This window comes from Nomia melanderi, chromosome 9, assembly GCF_051020985.1.
Source record: "Nomia melanderi isolate GNS246 chromosome 9, iyNomMela1, whole genome shotgun sequence".
NCBI lineage: Eukaryota > Metazoa > Arthropoda > Insecta > Hymenoptera > Halictidae > Nomia > Nomia melanderi.
The window spans coordinates 2006887-2029448 of record NC_135007.1 but is presented as its reverse complement, the minus strand read 5'-3'; positions in this window follow the sequence as shown (position 1 = coordinate 2029448).

Below are 22562 nucleotides of genomic sequence, written 5' to 3'. Positions count from 1 at the left end.
ACAGTCTCTGTCAACACAAAGATGTATAGAATTTTGAAACTGTTTTAGATAGGTTGTGACTCCCTATATTGTATTGTAGACTTTTCTCCGATGTATTAAGTTGGTAAGAAATTAATATCGGTTTTTGAGTTTTCGAACGTTGACGCTTTGTTTTGAAATAACAATTCATTTTATTCTGTTTACCTTATAATATAATTTTACACTGCAGACATTGCTCTACATTTTGGTAGATATGCTTTTGTTTCTTGTATTAATTCTACTCACTTCACCTTATTCACTTAAAAATGGGTAGGAAGCAAATTCGTATAATATTTTTGTATGATTATAAGTTAGGTCATAAAATCACAGAAGTGACTCGTAATATCAACGGTGCATTTGGACAAGATACCGAGAATGAACGTGTGGTGCAATGTTGGTTCAAAAGATTTCGATTAAATCCGACATTGATCAATCGGAAGGGCCCAATTGTTCTCCACGCCAATACTCGACCACACGTCGCACAGTCAACGTTACAAAAGTTGAACGAATTGGGTTATGAAACTCTGCCTCATTCAGCATATTCTCCGCATCTGTCGCCAACCGATTATCACTTTTTCAAACATCTCGACCACTACTTGCAAAGGAAAGATGTTTATCAACCAAGCAGCTGCTGAAAATGCGTTCAAAGAATTCATAAATTTTAGAACACCAAAATTTCACGCTACTGGAATGAAAAAGCTAATTGTCTATTGGCAAAAACGTGTAAATCGCAATGGATCTCATTTTGATTAAAAAAACTTATTTCAATTCGAGATATGTGAATTTAAAGATAAACTTTGAAAACCGACATTAATTACTTATCAACCTAATATTTTTGAACTTTTGCCAATAGCATCCGCTAAAGAATATTTTAAAAATTGTTGCTGCCTGAATATGGTTTTGAGTCTCTAACAAACAGCGATTTTTATGTATTGGTTGGCGATAAACGCGAGCTGCGGTTTGCAACGTACGTTGTTTCAGGAATTAAAAAACGTAAATATATTTATTATCTTAACCAGTTAACTGCGTTTGACGAGTGTACACGTCATCTTAAATCTATTATTTCCTCAAGGAAAGCACGCGTTCTCGTACGCTGACGCGATGCTCCTCTTGAAAATCGGTTGCCCGCCAAATTAATTCTAGGCACCTGGATCCGGCATTGGAGCAAGTGGTTTGCATATCGTTGGTTTTGTTGAGGATAGTTCGACTGTGGAACGCGATGTTTCTTCGGTAGCTCGACCGTTGGAGCACGATATAGTGTCACGTATAAATTTCGTTTACGTTACTGTTTTTCGAAAGCGCTTTTTCGAATGTGTCCATCGACGCCCTTGCACCCTTGAGATAACAAATGTGGCCCCGTGCGCGCTGAGTGGAGGACAAACGACCATGCGGGTGAGTGCAAGAGGCCGATGAGCTTTTTCAAGTGCGTTGACTTGGCAACGGCGGAAGTCCCGTTGCCTCGGTTGACGTGCGAGACACGTGTTGGCGAGAGGACCCTGCTGCTACCTGGAAATTGCCTAGCTTATGACAGAGGCGCTTTCTAACATATTGCGTGCCGGTTAATTCTTAGAAAACTGGTCGATTTTTCAATGAGATCAACTTATAATTTCAGGATATATCACTAATGCAAAATATTCAAATATCTTATTATTATTTCATAAGTATTAAACAAGTAATCAATTCTAATGAAATTTAATATTTTTTTAAATGGTGTGGTAGTTAGGAAACTTACAAAGATAGGTTTAAATAAAAACGAGATTTTTCGTTTCGAGTACACAATGTGATAACGGCGCGCAAGTCCCGACTCAGACACCCCGATAAGCTGCGAGCTAGGTCCCGGCTTACCGCCCCAACGCTCCCTTGTCCTAGCCCCCGTCATAAACTCAGTCCCGTGCGAAGCCGTTGCGATTCTTTCGAGGATCGTCCGTCTCGCTTTGTTTTGCAGCGGAACATTAAAGTTTGAAATGATACTAAGTCTTTCAACAATTAATTATTTATTTTTTCAGATAAACATGTAATTCTTGTTTATTTTGCTTTGGTTTTTCATTCAAATATATCCTAGACGCATTCATTCTGCGTTTGACGAGTACAAACTTCATGTTTTGATTATATTACGCGCAAAACGAGAGATTTTTGAAACTAAATTCCCCAGTTAACCGGTTAATGATATAATATTTCAGTATGGACGCACAGTGCTTCTAGGAATTCCCCATTGAGTGGGAAATACGTAAATCATAGATGAAATGTTTTCCGCTTGTTAAACTCTCACTAAACTACCGGATCTCATGATAAGGAGACTCGTCATGCTATGTGAATGAACCAGCGAAAACACTCTCCCCACTTCTGCTCACTAGCACTGTAGCTGGTTATCGTTTATGCACATGATCGTACGATTCTGACGTGTTACATTCCCCACTTAGACTGACCTCACCTGATACATTCACGGAAAGGATATTTACTTGCGATATGATGTCATCGACATTTACATTTAAAAGAAGCACACACATTAAAAACAAATGTATTTTTTTGTAATTTTACGGTTGAACTTTACTTCATTTTTTTTAAACTCTTTTTTTCATATACTATGTCCGTTTTATTCGTGTACCGCCGAGTATTTCCGTAATTATCGAAGATACGAAAAAATGTTTCAGATAAGAATTGTTACAATGTTTGTTTACATTGTTATGTAATACTAAACGTACCGCGACTGATGAAATTATCATTTTTAAAGTTTAATTTAAAATTCTGCATTTCCTTTCGTTTATTTAACTTCATATCAATTTCTATATTATCCGTTAAATCAGTTTTTCAATTTTTGTCCTTTCTTTTGGTTGTTTCCACAAAGAAAAATTGATTTTCTAACTTGTTTACCTTTGTTTTGTAACCGTTTATTCATTTCAAGGCCAATGCAATTTTTTAAAATTCTGAAGGAAAGTGAATATTGATGTAAAAATGCGGACGAAGGAGTTGCACACCCGCATTCCATAAAATACAGGTCTACCTATACCAATTTCTATTATTTAAATGAAATTTACTTTCACATGTACGAAACATCGTACCAAACTACTGCAATTCAGCCAAGAAGATCGACAGCTGAATCATCATGACCCTGCGGCTATACTTGTGCTGGGTCCCAGACACATTTTTTAGTGCAGTAGTAGAGAAAGTTTTTTGCGATTATTTTAAAAACTAATAGAAACCCCTGTTTTTCACTGAAAAATCTTACTCAAAATGATGCCTTCACAACATATTTAAAAATCATCAAAATTAGACTTACCTATCCCATTTTATATACGTATTTATTAATTAATTTTATATATGAATAACCTTTAAATCGATGAATCTGCAAACCTGAAACTTGAAATTTAGTCTTTATTCATCAAATATTATGTACATACATGTAAACAAAATCTTTTAAAAATTCTAACTTCGGTGCTTCGAAGTAAAGTTCAGCCAATTACACTTAATTTCTTTTTTATTATGTTCTTTAAGCCCTTTACATCATAAAGAAGTATAAAAAAGGTGACAGTGAGAAGGAAAATTGAGCATATATATATACTCTAATGATGTAAATGGGTTATTCGTCATATTTCAAAAAGCATTGTATTGTACATAATTAGAATTTGTAGAATTACATATTGTGAATTGTATTTCTATTAAGTATAGTATATTATAATGCCTAAGATTACACTGAAGTAATGATAGGAGTTCGACCCTCTCACGGGATATCTAATTTTCATCACAGTGCAAGTAGGGTAAGAAAATTCGCATGAATAAGCAAAACGAAACTAAAAACACTTGTAATATAAATTTCCTTTCCTCTATTCTGTTTTAACTTCAAAATATTAAAAATAAAAACTAGTATATATAAGTTTTAGAAATACATATTCATTTCAAAATGTTCTGTAATAGCAAACTTACCTCTTCTATTGTTTACAAAATGTTTCCTTGGATTGTGTTCTCTATATCTGGAAACAACAATAACGGGAAAGTGCACTTTTTAAAAGCAACTATTAAAATATCAGTTTTGAGTACGCACGTGTCGTCATGCGAGAGAAACACAACCGTATGCTTATTTTTAACACTACAACTACCGAGCAGTTAAATTGAGTTTTTGAAATTTCGTTATAAAAACTCAAACATAATTCAGTTTTCATGGTGCTGAATCAATTTCTTTAATAATTTCTCAGAGAAACATTTATTATCTATTTAATAATTGCAAACAGAAGTTTGTTTTAGTCTTAACATACCAAAGTATTGACAGAGAATGTTTAAAACCAATTGTTTCGACTGCCTACGGTTTAAAACGAATGTATAAATTCTTGGGAATATTCCTCTTATCTCTACAAGTTGCTTCTCCTTCGATCGGGCATTTTTCAATATTTCATTATTTCCCACTTTCCATAATTTCTATCAAACTTACTTTGATAGGCTACCCGGAGTAAGAATATTTAATTCGAATCTCTGCTTCGTTTGAAAAGATTGTGTTATCTCTAAATAACGTTTCTTCCAGGAGGAATGCTTCCGTACCGCTGAAGTTTTTCTCTAAATGATGGAAAACATTATTTTCGATTTGTGAGGAAATTCGTAAGGCCGCAAAACTCAATTTTATATTTACTGGACATTTTTTCGTATTGAACATTGCTAGTAGATTCATTTCAAAGAACAATATTACTTTTTACTTAATATTACTCATTACATAATAGCTTATTGTATAATAATATACTATGTAGTTGTATGAATAGTAATACAAGTTTTACGGAATAGACATATCTTACTTATAAAGAATTTAGAAGCTTAATTTGTCTGGAAAACTTAAACACATTATGGATACTGTTGGGATCATTTACATAGGTTCGTCTTTATATCAAATGTAATGGTACAGTTATTTCTTTTACAGAAGGAACATAAGCAATATATTAAAATGTGTTCAATGCTTAGAGGAATTCCACAAAGTATATAGCTACGTGGTTGATTCGTTAGTAAATATAAAGATTTTTTAGGCAGTCCTTTGCTCGACGGTTGTTCACGGACTAATGTTTTCACTCGCCTGCGCGACAAACGTTTTTTGGTTTTCTTAAATTCGACGTTTCGATTGGTTTTCGCTTTGAAGTAGTAGGGTCACGTACAATCACCCCCATGACCTGTAGTAGAGGAAGCTCTCTTTCAGGATGCAGCGTACGTGATGAAAAACAATGACTGTGAAAATGGCAAGCGTGGCTTGACCATCTCCGAGTTTCGGAATGTTTCCCTACGGATAGAGTTTATTGCGGTATTGTCTTGCGAGTTGGCGGCCAATGCAACGCGGATCAAATTCCAGCTTTTATCTGACGTGCAAATTAATTTGAAAATACTGTCTTTTTTTAAAGGTGTTTGGTAGATATATAAATTATAAGAAGGTCTCTAGACGTATAGTGAATTTTAAAGGGTATATTTTGCAGGTATATGCAAACATTTGTAGGCATTTACAAGCATTTGCAGGCATTTGCACATAGGTATCTTCAGATATTTGCAGGAAAATTAAAGGAATGAAAAAGACATGCAAATGTATCGACCAGGCGAAATTTGTAAATAGACATGCAGGCGTTCCAGGTATGGAACTCTTCTGTTAAAAAATTGTTGGCATAAACCATACAATGAAGAAATAAACGTAATTTCATAGAGTTTTCTATTAACTAATTTTGAAATAAAATTATATGGTCTATCACTTTCCTCAGTTTCCAGTACCTTGCATCCGTGTATGATCTTTATGAATAGTTTCTAGAATCGCTGACACTTCAGTATTTCACTAACGTTTTTTTTATAATATTAGGAATAATTATGCTATAAATCGATATATATTCCATTTCAAGAGTCCATAAACATTCAAATTTTTATTAAAATTGAATTTTATCTTTTGTTAACCTCTTGCCCTGGAAAAAAGTATTACGCACGTCAAGATGTTTTCATTTTTAAATTGCCAATGACGTTTTATATACATCGATACTCTTCTTGCATTATAAATACTAGATTGTTTTTAAATGTATTACTAAATACAGAGTTATTAGTAAACAAAATTAGTGTACTTACATATCTCCATAAAATAAGTAAAAACAAGATTCTTCGCGCAAGACTCTGCCAAATCTCTGAATTCATTTCCAGAGCAAGAGATTAACAATTGCTCTTTAATTATTGAATTTTGAGGCTATATTTGTATAAAATTTTGTACTTAAAATCACATTCTAAATCAATTGGCATAGTTTCATTTTCTTAGGGTGAAACACCCCCCATAAGAGTAGTTTGATAAGGGTAGTTACTTATTTTACTGAAAAACTGAGGCCAGAATTAGATTCTACGACCCCAAATACTTTAGAAACAGGTTATTTTGTAATCATTGTTTTAAAAAAGCGCAATATGGTAATGTAATTTGCCTGTAATGTATACAAAGTGCATATTAGACGAATGGATTAATAATTTAAGATGTTCCAATAATGATGTGTAGATCAGTTCTCTGTCACTATCTCTACCTTTTCTACAACACAGCACTATCATCGCTTATACTGACCTACTTCAAGCGCGTCACTATGGACACTTATAATAAACTTTCGTGTCAGCAATATAAAATGATACAAGAAATTTTTGTACGATTTATGATACATAACGCGATAGTAAAGAAAACGTAATCACTATGATACATTTTTATTTTAAGTGCGTGATTCGTTGAATAAATTGTTTCAATTTTATGGGGCATTTGTATTGTGATAAGTGCTGGGCTATCTGTCAGTTAATCTGTTAACTTGAAAAAATGTTGAAACCTTAATTAGCTGAAAATAAAACCGAAATAGCAAATTCTTTTGACTTATTTTGACTTGTAGTATCATGCTCTAAAGTATTTAACAAAAACGGTCAGTAAAGTCTCGAGGTACTAGGAGCTTCCTATGCAACATCTTTAGCTGCGCATAAAGCACTCACAATAAATATTTGACTATAACATTATGTTTGTTTGTTAACCAATAATTTGTATCTTAGACCGAGGCAAATTGAACCAGTTTAGATTTAACAGCAAAAAACTAGTAGTTAAAACTGAGACTGAACAAGTTTTTTATAAATTTCTTATAAATAGACACTCAGCGTCAATATTAGTAAAAAAAATGGTTGAAAACTTTAAAATTTTCATTTTATAAACAGAAAACTGATAAATAAGAAATACAGGTGAAGTCAATCGATGTTTTTAATTATTGAAGAAATAAATCTTCTTTGTAGGGTTGTACAAGATATGCGAAAAATTTCCGGCGCTTGACATATGGTCAGTTCTTTGGAGTTAACGCTTATTATTGTGTTTTTTATTGTTTCAGGACTCCATGACGCCTGATTTATCTATTTTTATACATTTATATACAAACAACGGTGACATTTATAACCATAAACAAAAAAATGAGGGAAAATAGAGATCTAATTCGCCCCGCACGGTTTGATCCGAATAGCCCCATTTCGCAGGATTGCAAAGTAAATATGATAAATGAACAAAATGCAATATAATAATCTAAAGTGCATTAAATACTCAATTTAGACACCTTAGAAACTAATAATAATAAACAGATTTGAATTTCCAAGCTTAGCTTGCCACTTTAAATATGAAATTTGAATTACGTATTTTAGACCAGCCACGATTTGTTACGTTCGTAGGGATTCGCTTCGATTCTAACACGTGCTGGTGGTAAACAACGGTTTGAAACAATTGAAGATGTATTGGGTTAAGCGTAGGGAACGTGTATGAAGCAATATGGACGATCTTCACGCTCATTTCTATAATAACGTAACAAATATGGCCAATGCTCTTATTTTTATCTGCTTCGGTTTACCCTATGTTACCTGCGTTCGACGAGTATACATATCATCTTAAAATTCAAAATGATGCTGATTTTTTCAACAATTAATTATTTATTTTTTCAGATAAACATCAAACTCTTCTTTGTTTTGCTTTAATTTTTTGTTAGAATGTATTATAGGTGCATTCGCTCTGCGTTTACACTTCGTTGTTTGATTTTATTGCGCGCTCAATGAGAGATTTTTAAAACCAAATGCCACAGTTAACAGGTGAAAACCTTTGCAGTTCACGCAATTCAGTCGTTTCTTGCGAATTGCAACACAAATTAAAATGTTAAGCACGCGATGACGTGATATAACGTCATTGGTTCTTCATATCTACTACATAAAATGATGGCAAATTACGCCACACCAGTCCGCTCAAATCTTCAGTTCGGTTGAGCTTGTAGCTTATCGCTAAGCTCGAACCTTATATGCTCAAAGATTTACTACCCCTTTCGTGTATTGAAAATTTGTGTACCTTTTCACTTGTACGAAAAGAATTGAAGCTTAAATTGAAACAATAGAATTAATACCTTGTATAGAATAACCAATATATTGTTTTTTATTTGTAGTCTGATTACTTGAATAACAACGGAGCAAAGGTGCTATTCAAACAATTAATTATAAATGTAATATAAAAAATTTTACAAAAGTGATAGAAATATATGATCCAATTGTAATAGTAATATGTTTGATAACATTTTTTTCAATATGCAAATAATACAAATAATCAGCTTGTTTAAAAATGATATACAAAAATGAATATCATCATAGTTATTATTAAGACAAAATGAGTTATTTCTGAATTAATCTCGATTTTCTTTCTATTTCAATTCTTTGTCTAATGCTTCTTTGCATTTCTAAAAACAGATTTTTTCTGTGTATTTATTAGCTTCTGTAATTAAACAATCGTAAAACTTACCCGTTAACGATAAACTGAAATATTTTGAAAGTTGTTCGCGACAGTGATATCTATATAAAACTGTCCATAAATTTTACAGTAAACGAATTATCTTATAAATTAGCATAGCAATCAGCAGAATTATATTTTATTATATTTATCATATTATATTGTAAAAGTTAATAATTCCTGATAAAAGAATGTTCATTGCTCCTTCCTTCTTCATGGTATCACGAATGACCACGAAGATTATCTTTGTATTACGTACCGGAAAAAGTTTACGCGGATTTCCTGTTAGTACTGATTTGAGGTCCGATTTCAACAAGTATTTTAGTAATTTAACACGTTGACTGCCACTGTGATCACCAACGATCGGAATCTCGAAATTCCTTGAAAACAATTGCAATAAAAAAATAGATATCTAATACTAATATTTAGTAACATAACTAACTAGCGTCACTTGCGTAACTTAGGAACTGTTATATCAAACCACTACTAATTATTTCTAATACTATTTGCTCTTATCATGAAAGAATAGATATTATTACACAAAACAGTCTAAATTCCCGTGGCAGTCAACGTGTTAAGAAATGAAATTGGTATTGGCAGTAAGTTATTTTTATACCGTTGGTATCAAATAAAACAAAGTTATTTTACAAAAATGTTCTCTGTGTTTAAATTTTTATTTAACCCCTTGCCCTATGATTTCTTTCGTAATTGTGTTTCATAAAGATACTTTATCGTTAATAATTTAAAAAAAAAAAAAAGAATTTGATGCTTATTCTATGTCTATGTTTATTTCAGAGGTTAATCTTTGATAATAGAGAAGTAATGATTAATTTCAATTTTAAAAAACGTAAATAATGTTTATGATTTATTAAATTCAATAGATAATTTTCAACACGAGTCTGACACGATATCATAGGCCAAGAAGTTCAGAACCCATACGAACTTTTTTCAGCACGTATGGTTACTCAACTTTACATTGAGCAATTTCTCATCGCGCCCACAATAAAATTAAACAATGAAGTCTATATTTGTTAAACGCGAGGAAAATGCACCTAGAATATATTCTAATGAAAAACTGATGCAAAACTAAGAAGAATTACATGTTTATCTGTAAAAAATAAATCACCCATCGTTGAAAGAATTGCTCTCACTTCCAGTTTTAAAATAACATGTGTACTCGTCAAAAGCAGTGAACCCATTTGCACCATAAGGAGGTATGAAAACGGTGACAGTGATCACAAAAATTGAACGTATATATATACGCTAATGATGCGAATAGATAAACTGTTGTAATTGAATAATTCTTGCAGACTTGTCTTATAACGAGTGTTTAACACTAATCGTGTATACACTTTGTGTATACATATTCCTACCGTAATAGGTCGAATAACTGATTACAGAATAAAGCTAAACAAATTAGATCAGACGTGTATAACTTACTCCCCTCATGCTAGTAAATCCGAAAACAGCGTCCTCCCACTACCCCTACTTAAGGAGCTGCTCGAAACTGTATGTGTGAGCAGTTCTATGTAGTGTTTAACCCATTTGCATCATTAGCATATATATACACTCAATTTTGTTGATTATTATCACAAGAGATCTACATCAATACCAAATCTTTGCGACTCATTCTTTCTTATATAAGTTTTATTATATTTTATGTATTATTTTATATTATTTTTTATATTCTTTATCACAGAATGCTGAAATATGAAATTCCTTTTACTTGTAATTTTTCTACCTAAATAAAATTAAAAAAAAGATTGGTGATAAGCGCCTTTTTCATACTTTCTTATAATCCAAATGGGTTAACATAAATAAGTGAAAGTAAGTATGGAGAGGGTAATTTTTCGTGAAGGGAATGTCATTATACCTGCGGGCAGCCAGTTAGATACCCTTACCTTACGTTGAACGTTAAGCATTGAACGTTATATAAAACGTTACACTGTTAAATATTAAGAATTATAGAAATGCAACCACTACAGTTTTAGATAATCAACAATTATTATTGTATTCTAATTACTCTTGTATTTTCTATATTCAGATAAGTAATGCATTCATAAATAAAACCGTTGCCGGTGTTCATATATTAAAATCCGGTAAAACGCGAATTCGTTCAGAAAATTTATGAATACTTTGAATAGAGTTGTGGAAGAAAGAAATGACACTACCTTATAAAAATTTTAGGGAATCGTAGAACGTATTTTTAAAATATATCGAAAGATGATAGTGGTACGTACAGTTAATAATACTGTTTCACTAGTATTTAGCTTTCTGACATTTCACTTATTGCATTGCAATTTACAATAAATTCAAAACGAAAATATATCATGTCACTAATTTTGAATGTTTTATTATTATCCCTTTAGAACTAATTTTATCCATATTCTTGTGTTACGAACCAGGGTTGCCAGCAGTACGAGAGGCCGGGTGGCTGCATTTATACCCTGGTCATATGGAGTCAGTTTGTTAGTGAGGTACGCGGATGAACCCAATGCGAAATTGGGGAGCCACTAGGAAACACGCGCAGACGAAACCAATGGGAAATTGGGGAGCCTCTAAGAATGGAGTCACGCGCAATCGAACCTGATGCAAAATCAGGAAGCTGCAGGAGGATGAAATTTCACGGACAAACCCAATGCGAAATTGTGGAGCCACTAAGAAAGACACGCAAACGAACCTAATGCGAAATTGGATTAATGGAATAATTATTCGATACAATCCGAGCAATAAAATTGCATTTGTGTAGGAACGTTCGATTCTAAGCGAATCGCTTAATTAGAATTTTGGATAATAATTAAAGGTATTAGAGAATCACGACGTTTTCTAATATAACTCAATTATATTCTGAATAATTATGGTTACAAAAGTGTTTAGTGTCGCGATAAGTTTAAATGATTATAAAATTATTATTTAAGTTACTCGCCGTTGACGCACTAGCAATGCGGTGCTGAGAACGGTCGAAAAGTATTGCCAAATAGAACTTTACCAGACTCCTGGATTCTATAGTATAAGGTTAACTGGATTCGAAAGGGAACTTTAACTCGATCTTGGAATTTACTTGACCGATTTTATAATTAACGTGGACCGACGTTGTACGGGAGCCTTTCTTAGATTAAACCGATGAGAGTAAAAATTAGTGAGTTTATATACTCCCAAAAATGGGTGGAAGTAGCTGTGTGATGCACTGTCGCGGTCGCGAATCCAGTTGCTCTATTTCAAACGGTGCAATTGTTTAGATGAAGAATTAAAAGGTTATCTATACAGTGCTTCTTGTCAGAGACCGAAGAGTCGTACGAAAGGCATCTGCCGAACGTAACACTTGGATAAACAGAAAGGTCTGTTGCATTTAACTGGCTACAAAATGAAGGTGAATAAGTTCTTGCAATCAGCAGAAATAGAAACAAAATGAAAGACAAAAATTGTAAAACTGATTAATTGAGCAATATACGATTTGATATAAAGTTCGAACTCGATATAATGTACGAACGAAAACGCAGAATTTTAAATGGAATTTTGAAATCTGTTATTTGAAGTCCATTTCTTTCACTCTGCGGATAGTTGCACGTGACTTTGTCCCCACCTATGATCACGGTCACACCGGATACTGATTTTTGTCCGCGAAAAGCCCCGTTAAGCAACCCTACAGAGCAGGGGAATGGGCCCCCTGTACTGTGGGGGAATGAGCCTGCACGCAACGAACTGGTTTTCGAGCGCGCTCGACAATCTTGATTGAGGTCAAACCTCCCTTAACCAAAGATTGTTTATAGTCAGGAGACACAACCTCTTGACCTGGAAATCCTGTGCTAAAATTAGTATGATTCATCCATGAGAAGGTCTCTTCTAGTTTAAGCTATGCTCTGTCCCATTGAAAACTGGAAATCTCAATATTTGGTTAATGTCAATGAGCTATAAAGCATTCAGAATATTGAGATGCATTTTGAAATTCATATTGCGAAACAAATTGATATTTCATTAGAAAATGAACATATTTAGCGAAAAAAACGTTCAAGTGCAAAAGGTTAAATCAATAACTCATGTAATTAACGTTAAAAAGTGAACTTGTGCTGGTTTAGAATTCACAACTTCAATTAAATTGTTAAAATAATCTTCTACAAATTGTCTGTCTATTATTCTGTTAGCTATATAGTTTGTTTTATCTTTTTGGTAATAAAAATTTCATTCAGAAGTATTAATCAGTCAAACTATTTTTTAATATGATTTATATATGTTACATTCGCGTTACATTGTGCAATAAAGTATTATTTGATTGCGGATACAATGAACGCTCCGATGTTTGGAACTTCTGAAAGCCTTATTTGAAACATTTGTGCAGTTATTTCTCCCTTCATCGCATCATTTTCTGTTACTATATTATAGATGTAAAATATTTCCCATGTAACAGTAGTGTCAATAGCAATAAAATACAGTATAAATATCGGTAATGGCTTAACGTTATGATAGATTTTCTGCATGTTATAACACTGATATTACATTCAAATTTTTACATTTAAATAAAAGATTTTTATGGATTTATATTAGATGTTTAGTTATTTTTACGGTAATATATGAACGAAAATATATCCGTAGAAATGTTTGTAAGCATAATAAAGAAATCATGCTGTTAAGGCTTAATTTAAAGTATATATAGACATTGATGATGAAACAGATATTTTTCAATACGATGAATACGGCATACAAAGTTTCAAAATTGAATTTATCTCAATTCAGAAGATCGCTATTCACATGTCTTCGTAGAAAAAATAACTTCCGTCTTAATTTCCCTTAATTCTCTTAGGTACCCATCGAATTTCAGTCTTCATATGTATAAAACATTCTGTTTTTTGCGGACGCCGCAAAACTCGCGTCAGACCGTAAAACTTTACGAGTTTCGTTTTCACGTTGATCTAACACGTTTTACCACAGCAGTCCTTTGATGCGAAAACCTCGTCGTTTTCTGAGCGGTAGCTTCATCTTTATTTATTTTACTTAATTCTTTATCAACGTCGATATTGAGTCACCCTATAAATAATTCAATATTTTTACACTTTTTTATATTTAAAAATGAAGAACAAAACTTATTCTAATTTAAAATATATTCTCCTTCAATATCTGTAGATTATCTATCTATATATTATAATTAAATGTAAAAATAATCCGTTCATTTTTATTTAAAAAAATTAAGTATTAAGATATTTCTGGGATAAAACCAATAGTACATACAGACACAGTTATTATTAGTATGTTTTTCGGCTACTATTATATTATATAATATATACTTTCATATTGCTAGATAAAAAGTTTATTTTTAATCTAAATTATTGTATTCTGATATTCGTTATTCATTATATACCACAAAATTTTCCGATTCATATTAAAACTGTTTTTTTCTATTTGACGATTTTCCAACTATCCTTAAAACATTTAACTCTTCTTTTAAATACCTTGTAGAATAAATATTTATTGTCAAAATAAACTTTTATTATCTCGGGTAAACTACAGTTATGAGTAATCAACTAAAGTAAAACTTATCTTTATATAATTGTCAAATTATTTTCAAACTTTCTTGACAAGTGTAATTATTATTATAAACTTTCTGTTTTGCGTACATATTTTTCAATTAACCTTTTAATTGCCATGCAGCACGATCATGCTGCCGAATATCACATCGAAAATTACAAATGCATCAGTCCACGATATTTAACTGACGGTAAGCTTGAATTCTAACATAATGCGTTGAAATTAGCTACAGGAGAACGGTAATGATAGCTTTAAATTGTCGAACGTAAGTCCCTCCATAAAATTATATCTATAGAAGTTAGTCAATGGAACCTACATAGTTAACAAAACTGCTGAAACTGTTGTAAACAGAAAATCACTGAGATTGCTTTGTTTAGAACTTTCCGATCGATTCACTTGACCGATTAATTCTTTGTCATATAATATCATGTCAGGTGAATAACATAAATATTATTTCCTCACTGGGTAATTATTATTTTTAGAAACTTAGTTATGAAATAGACATAATAACTTGTTACGCATAATGACCCATGTTTTAAAAAACGCTTGATCTCAATACATTTAGCCCTCGATTTACACGGCGTTCGAATTGTACAATTTCGGTTTAACACGATTGAACAAAAGTGGAAGAACTTCCATTTACACGGCACTTGCATTTCACTTTAACACGGCTCGATCAGACAAATGTAACAATTACATTAATTTTCTTTTTTGCAATATTACAACCACCAAATGGGTATTGAAAGAACGGACTTTTCTAAAAGAATCTTTAGTAAAAAGGAAGCTGAAAACAAAAAAAACAGATAAAATGATATTGGTAATTTCTTGTATTATATTTTACCCTAAAAATAAATAAAACTGTTTCATATGGATTTATTAAATATATTACATGTGTATTTGTTTTCAATGTGAATTGTGGACTCGAATTGCACGATTTCAATTTACACGGCATTTTCGGGGAACCAATCTACCGTGTAAATCGAATTTCCCTTAAAATACATAGGTATTAAATTTGTCAGTTAACAAATAATCATTATACTTTCGTTTATAAACTGGATGTATATTAGGTATCTATAAATATTCTTTTAATAGAATAATAATTATTTTCTCAACTAAAATGGTTTTAGCTATAAAAAATCCTTCTAAGTGACTGAACAGTCTTTTCGATTGCTCATAGTATTCTCGCGATTGCCTGTAGGCTCTTTCAGATCAACAAAAACACTGTTTTGATGCTGATCCAGAAAATTTTATAGTATAAGTATAATTATATCATTGAAACATAGTAACTGATATATATAAACAGATGACTCAAACCAAATTTTCATTAATTTTATAATAAGATTAAATTTCCACAAAATGTCGAATAACCTCTGCTTCGAATAATTTTCTGCTAATAAAATTCTGGTAATAAATTTTTGCTGTTAAATGTCTAATAGATGTATCTATAATCTGATAACAATAATTTTGATGCCTTATTTAATTGAAGATATATTTGTAAGTAACGTTATTGGAGATTAATTACTCAAGTTTATAGAGATTAAGATTTTTCATGTCTCGTGAGTTCTTAACGATTCACAATGTTGAATGGAAACTGTTTTTCATCGCATGGATAAGCGTTCTGTACAATTTAAATTTAAATTAAAGAAGCAATGAAAGAAACAGTCTAAGTCTAATTAAAATACATTATAAATGTATCTGTGAAAGCCGAATCATTTTTCTAATGAATATTGAGGAATTCTTCGTTAGTTAAATAAAAATTAACTAAACTGTATTACGTTTTTACTCATTTTTAAGAGAAAAATCCTAACTTTCTATTCACAGTAGTTTCGTAAGTATATGATAAAATGTATAAAAATAAACAAATTTATTGATGCACGTTTCATTCTAAGACTTCACATGGTTACTTCAATTGAAATTGTCAAACCGTCGAGAAATTTTGAATAAGGATCACGCTGGCTCACTTTCATTTCACTCCCAATTGCTCTGTTCTTTTTTAGTATAGAAGGTTAATTAAAATATTAATATCAGAAATATTAAAATAAAATTGAATCTGGAAATTTAATTATTCCTATCAGTCTATTGAAATTTCTTGTTAAACTTATGATTAAAAAAATCTAATTCACTTTTTACAATACGTTTTTCGTTTCTTGTTTAATGACGATGTATTACTTTTAAAGGAATTATTTCAAGTTCTGATGGTACTTTACAAATAATAAATAATTTTGAAACATTTTTATTTAATAATATTTTAAACAATCAAAGTCATACCAAACATAATATGCCTTTTCAATTATTTGCGATACAAACATTATAGGATTCAACATCTGTGTTACAATATCAAGCAAATGGTTTCATTATTTTCGAAAAAACACCATCAGTTTCTCTATTTCTTTTTATAGAGATATAACGTGAAGCATATTCTCATAATTTAACTACATTGACAGATGATAAGATAAATAAAATAAAATTTTTTAAATTACTGTTAGTTATTACACTTAATTAATTATAGAACTGTAATCATATATTATCTGTAAACTTATTCTTATATGATTTAAAAATCACAATGTGTCTTTGTACAATATTATTTTCGTGAATCGTATAACGTAGATGGAAAAGTCACGTATTGCGGTTTAAAAGTGGAAATTAATCTGTCAGCTAAGTTACGATTTGCTGAAATTATTTCCTGAAATTGTTTCAGTCCCTGTGGGCAGAACTTGTAACGGAGCTCCACCTCGGTCACCAGGTTGATGTAATCAAATTAGACATTTGCATAATGCAAATTCAACCAACTAGAAAAACGCAGAACGCTGAAATTTCATGGGAATGCAAACATACGAGCGAAGTCGATTCATCTACATAGATATCTATAGATACTTCTACATTTACTGAAATATGTGTGCTTGGCACATACACAAAAATATTATTGGTAGTCCAGACAAATAATGTAATCATTACATTGTATATATTAATATTTAGAAATTACAAATCTTGTGTTATAAATGAGTGTAAATTCTGTATAAATATACCAAGTTACAAAACAAGAACTTTTCCCGTATTAAAGACGTGATTTTTTTTCTGTGCATTGATAACTACAATCTAATCTTCTTAGAAAATTAATTAGCAGTTTACACGAGAATATAAGTGTGGAGGTAGTATAAGGACAAATGATTGCGAGAAGAATTCAGGGAAATGTTGACAAGGACAAGGAAGAAAAGTGAATAAATGTAAGTAAGTGGAAGGTGGACTCGTGGAACAGGTTAGGAGAGAATGTATATAAGGAAAGTGGAGCCGATGGCGACGGTTGGTCAGTGAGTGGACTATCTGGTGAATAAAGGCAGTGACAGTTATATACTAAAATAATATAATAAATTATATAATAAAATATACTATAATAAATATAATAAATAAAGATGAAGAAGATACAAGAAAAATTGTTGAGTACAAGTGATGTAAACATACTTAGGATAAGCAAGGAAATGGTAGAGGAAAGTAAATCAGATAGAAAGGATACAATAAATGTGACAAAGCCAATGGGCGAGAGTGATCCAGAGAACCATGACAGAGAAAATGAAAAGTTATAGAAAAGAATGTTAAGAGAACTTAAGATCTTGGTGGTTCATAATATAATCCAAAGTGAAAAAGATAAATTATAATGAAAAAATAACAGATACCACATTGGAAAGTGCAAAAGGATTAGAGGAGAAAGAAGGTAATGGGATTAAGAATGAAATGCAGGAAATTTAAAAGAAAATTACGGGATTAAAGAAAAAGATTACGACGTTGGAAGACAAAAGATAAGGAGCTTAAGCAACAATTGAAGTAGTCAGAAAGAAGGGAAAAAGTAGAAAATAAAGAAGAAAGTGGAAAGAAGAAGCCAAATACTGAAAAATCAGAAGAAGAAAAAGAGAAAGTACGATAATGAATGGAGTTGAAATGACAGTGTTGTCAAGAAGATACTAAAACAGTTAAAGTGCAATAAAATATCAACAATGAGGGATAATTATTACACTTTTAGCGATGTGGAAAAAAATGTGATGAAGAGAAAGAAATTTCTAAAAGGATCGCGAATTTATTTGAACAATCATATAACAAGTATAGAAAAAATGATTCAGTGGTATTGGAAGAAAAGAACATGAGGGAAAGACATAAAGGTAATAGAATATGAGTAAAATACTAACAAAAATAAACAAATAGCAAAAGAATAAAATATAATTTAAAGAAGAATGATTTAGGAAATATAAATTTTCGAAGGAATGACGGAATACTAAAAATAGGTTAGAAAAAAGAAGATAGCCGAAATGTTGCAAGGAGACGAAAAATTGATGTAATGTGAAACCATCCCAAGAATTTTTACTTATTATGAGTCCCGCTGCTAGAGATGTGTATAAAAAAATATGGTTGTTATGGAATGAAAGTGGGACAAAAGCTACACATGCTGAATAAAATGCATAGTAACAGAGGAAAAAAAATTACTTAGAAAGTATATGAATAGAAATATGAATTTGAAATTAAGAAAGTAGGAAAAAGGTTAATCTTTGAATCCCTGTGTAATAATGGTGAAAACTTTTGTAAGAAAGAATTTTATTGAATAAAAATTTAAACAGGGTTTGTGGCTACTAGTGGTCCGGCATTGGAATGCACGAACTAGAAAAAAGTAGGAAAAGGGAAGCCTAACGGAAGGAGAGGAATGGAAAAGGATATCAGAGAATGAATAATTAAACGCAGAAGGAAGCTAAGCTTTAGGATTTCGCGAGGAATTTGGTTTAACTACAACGAAAAGAAAAGGGAAGAGGGATAAAGAAGGAAAGGTCACATACATAGGTAAAAGGGATGCATCGGTTTTAGATCCTGCGATAGCGAAAAAAGGAGGAAAGAGATACCTATATAATGAATTACATAGAGAACTAGAGAGGGAAGTAGGAGAATGAGAAAGCATTAGGAACATATCTGAGGACCATTTTAAAGCATACTAATTACATTTTGATCACTTTTTGACGATGTCAGGAAAAGTCAAAATGAAATATGATGCTCTGCACGTGAAATTAATGAGGTGAGAGATTAAGTTTATCATTTAGCTGATTTCAAATTTGTTTATAATTCACAGCCTGGTGAATTTTATACTAATCCATTTTCATGAAAACAAACTTTACTTAAAAATCTTTATCTGGAGAATTATCTACTGTTTTTGGATTGTTTTTCCTTTATTTAATGCAGAAGATTCAACCTATTATAAAGACAATTTTTAAAATTCAAAAATTAATTTTGTAATATTAAGAGTTATAAATAAATTTTCCTTCGTGAATTTTTTATGAATAGTCGATTCTTTTTGAATTAAACAAAAATACAACCAAATTCTTTAAAATTTAACCTGAACAATAACTCCACCTCATTTTAGGATGGGGTCCTTAAAATTAACGTCGTAATGAGGTGTTAAAAATCCGACGAACCCCATTTCAGGTTAGTGAGCCGCGTGTTTCTCTACTCTCGAGTCGGACGTCTTACTTGTACCCTATATTACCTGCAATGTGTTTAAGAAAGAACATTGACAAGTATCGTACCCGTCTTAATAGTTTCATTTATAGCTACAAAAAAGTTTTACTAACCATCCTTAGCCAATGACACGTTCTTTTATAGCATTCAGGATTATAGATATCAGCTTGTATTAACCCATTTACGTAGAATAATGAGTTAAACTCGTACCACGATTACAATACATAAAACATTGCATCGCACAATTTTATTTGTATTAACGTACATACTTTTTATTCACTTAATTATTAGGCACTGCTGACTCGTAACGTAAATAGCAAGAGCTATCCTGCTTTTCTAGCAAGAGAACAAACTAAAATGAGGAAACTGTTCGGCAGTGAGGCTAGAAAAGAACCAAACAGTTGCGTTATCCCCAACAACTTGCGCAAGGTAACGCCAGGGAAAGGGTATACTGTTTTCCTCTCAATTCTCCTGTTCTAGCCACATTGCTGTTAAAAACGTGTACATAGTAGGGCCCTAAATTACGTTCTCCCGATTTAGGTTGTTTCGCAGTTTTAACCAATATTTCTTGCTCTACGTGTCTAGTTTGAACTGAATCAGTCTGAAACTTATTTGAATAAAGAATTTTTAGGGGTAAATAATATCAGATTATATAGTTTATACGCAATTTAATTTTATAGTTTATATAAATAAAAATATATTTACAGTAAACATAAGTATACAAGTGTAATTAACCGAGAATTAAGACCATTATTACGTATATAATAGCACCGCCGCGTCAGATGTCCTCATCTTTAAATTAGGAATAATAAAACCTTTTGATAGTGGAATTAGCGGCTTTGTAATTAACTAAAAAATATATTTGCCAAAAACAACTGCCAGGGCGTTTCTTAAAGATAAAGAACGTGTTTTAATGCTAATAAAAGAAGGGTATCTAGTACGTTCCAGTATTACTCGTGAACATCGTGATCTCTTCGGTTCTTCGTAAACATTCGTTAAATGTAATCTCTTCTACCATTTTTATACATGCAAAAGAAAATGTATCTCATAATCTGATAAATTCATGTACAAATATGTATATTCGCATCCATGCATACATGTTTATCCTGTGTACCCTAGACTTAACTCCTTTTCAACTTACGTCGCCCACTCTGGAACCAATTAAGACGCAAGTCCGAGGTCCCACTGTACTCGATCGACAAATCATATAAAATCAATAAGTTCAGAAAACATTTAGCCAAAACTGATCAGTGTACATAAACATAGAACAAGGATAGCCATCCTGAGCATCTTCTATGTAGGAAAGCCAGTGCAGGTTATTGAGACACAACAGTGCCTATAACTTTTAACCTTTAAGTATATACGTGTGGTTTCGCAGCCCCTATATAAAATATCGTGAATTTTTAAACCAGTGAAATTTTCGTTGTATAGTTAATATTATTGCTATATAGAGATATTTAAATAAGTAGAAACAAATAAATACAGCAAATTTTTTTATCAGTTGCTATACACGATAATATTTAACATTAATGGATAATTTTCAGACTTCCATGGTCAAAGGTTAAATTCACGTCCATACTTAAAGGTTAAACAAGTTCAAGTAGGACATGTGCTGATAAGAACTTTTTTAAATTATTTTTGTGTCCTCTATCCACTCCCGAAATTAGTCTCGTATGTTGTGGTACACTCTATATACCATTGATATTGTAAATGAAAAGAAGAATTTTGTTACATCTTAACGAAATTTTTATTTTAACATGTTTTGTGTAATCATGCTTTTATAAATTAATTATAAAAGACAGAGTTTAGTAATATTACCCTGTTGATTTCATGAAGCTCTTAATATTATTCAATTAGCACTTTCTATAAATGAAATGTTTTTAGTCTTCATTACCAGTTGAAGGACCTATTAACTGTATGATTTCATTTACCTTCGGCAGTCTTTTCCTTCTTTACATTACCTTTTCATAGCACAGCAGAGCTTCCGTGCATTGAATAGTGCCGGTAGACGGTAATGAATGTCGAGGAGCTTTCAGCATATCCAATACTTGTTGCGTATTAGGTATTCAAATAATACTGAGAATAAATAGTATCAATAGTATCAAAAAGATCATTTATATTAGCGATTTGTAACTTAGTTGTACATACATAACATTCTAGCAATTTAAATTTAAATAATAACACTTTCTAATTGAACTGTTAAAATTTATTAGATGTAACATTTGTTTTTAATTTCAGTACAACATTGTTATTATGGAAATTTCAAAAAATAAAATATGATTTGAGATAGTATTTTTATATCAAATTCAATTTACGTTATTTATAAAAAATCTAATGTAATATTTTGTTAAAGAATTTAATTTTAATTTTTTTTTTTTTGATATTTTATAATGGCGTGAAAGGTTCAAATGAAATGGAACTTTTCAATTTAGCGACATTAAAGATGTTACTGTAATTGTATCAGTAAAGGTATCACATAAACCTTGTTCCATAAATTCTGTTAACATGTTGACTGCCACAGCGGTTACCGATAACCGAAGCTTTCAAATTACTTGAAAACAATTATAATTTATCAGATAACTCATGATGAATAAACATATTCAATAATTTAAACAAATACATAAATAGCAGTGTAACATAAGAATTTCCTTATCTAATAATAATGTAACTGATCCTTTTTATGTTTACTACAAAAGAATGAGCGATGCATGAAACTCTGAAATTTTTCATGGAAGTCAACGTGTTAGAATTTAAGTAAAATACATATTACTCAATC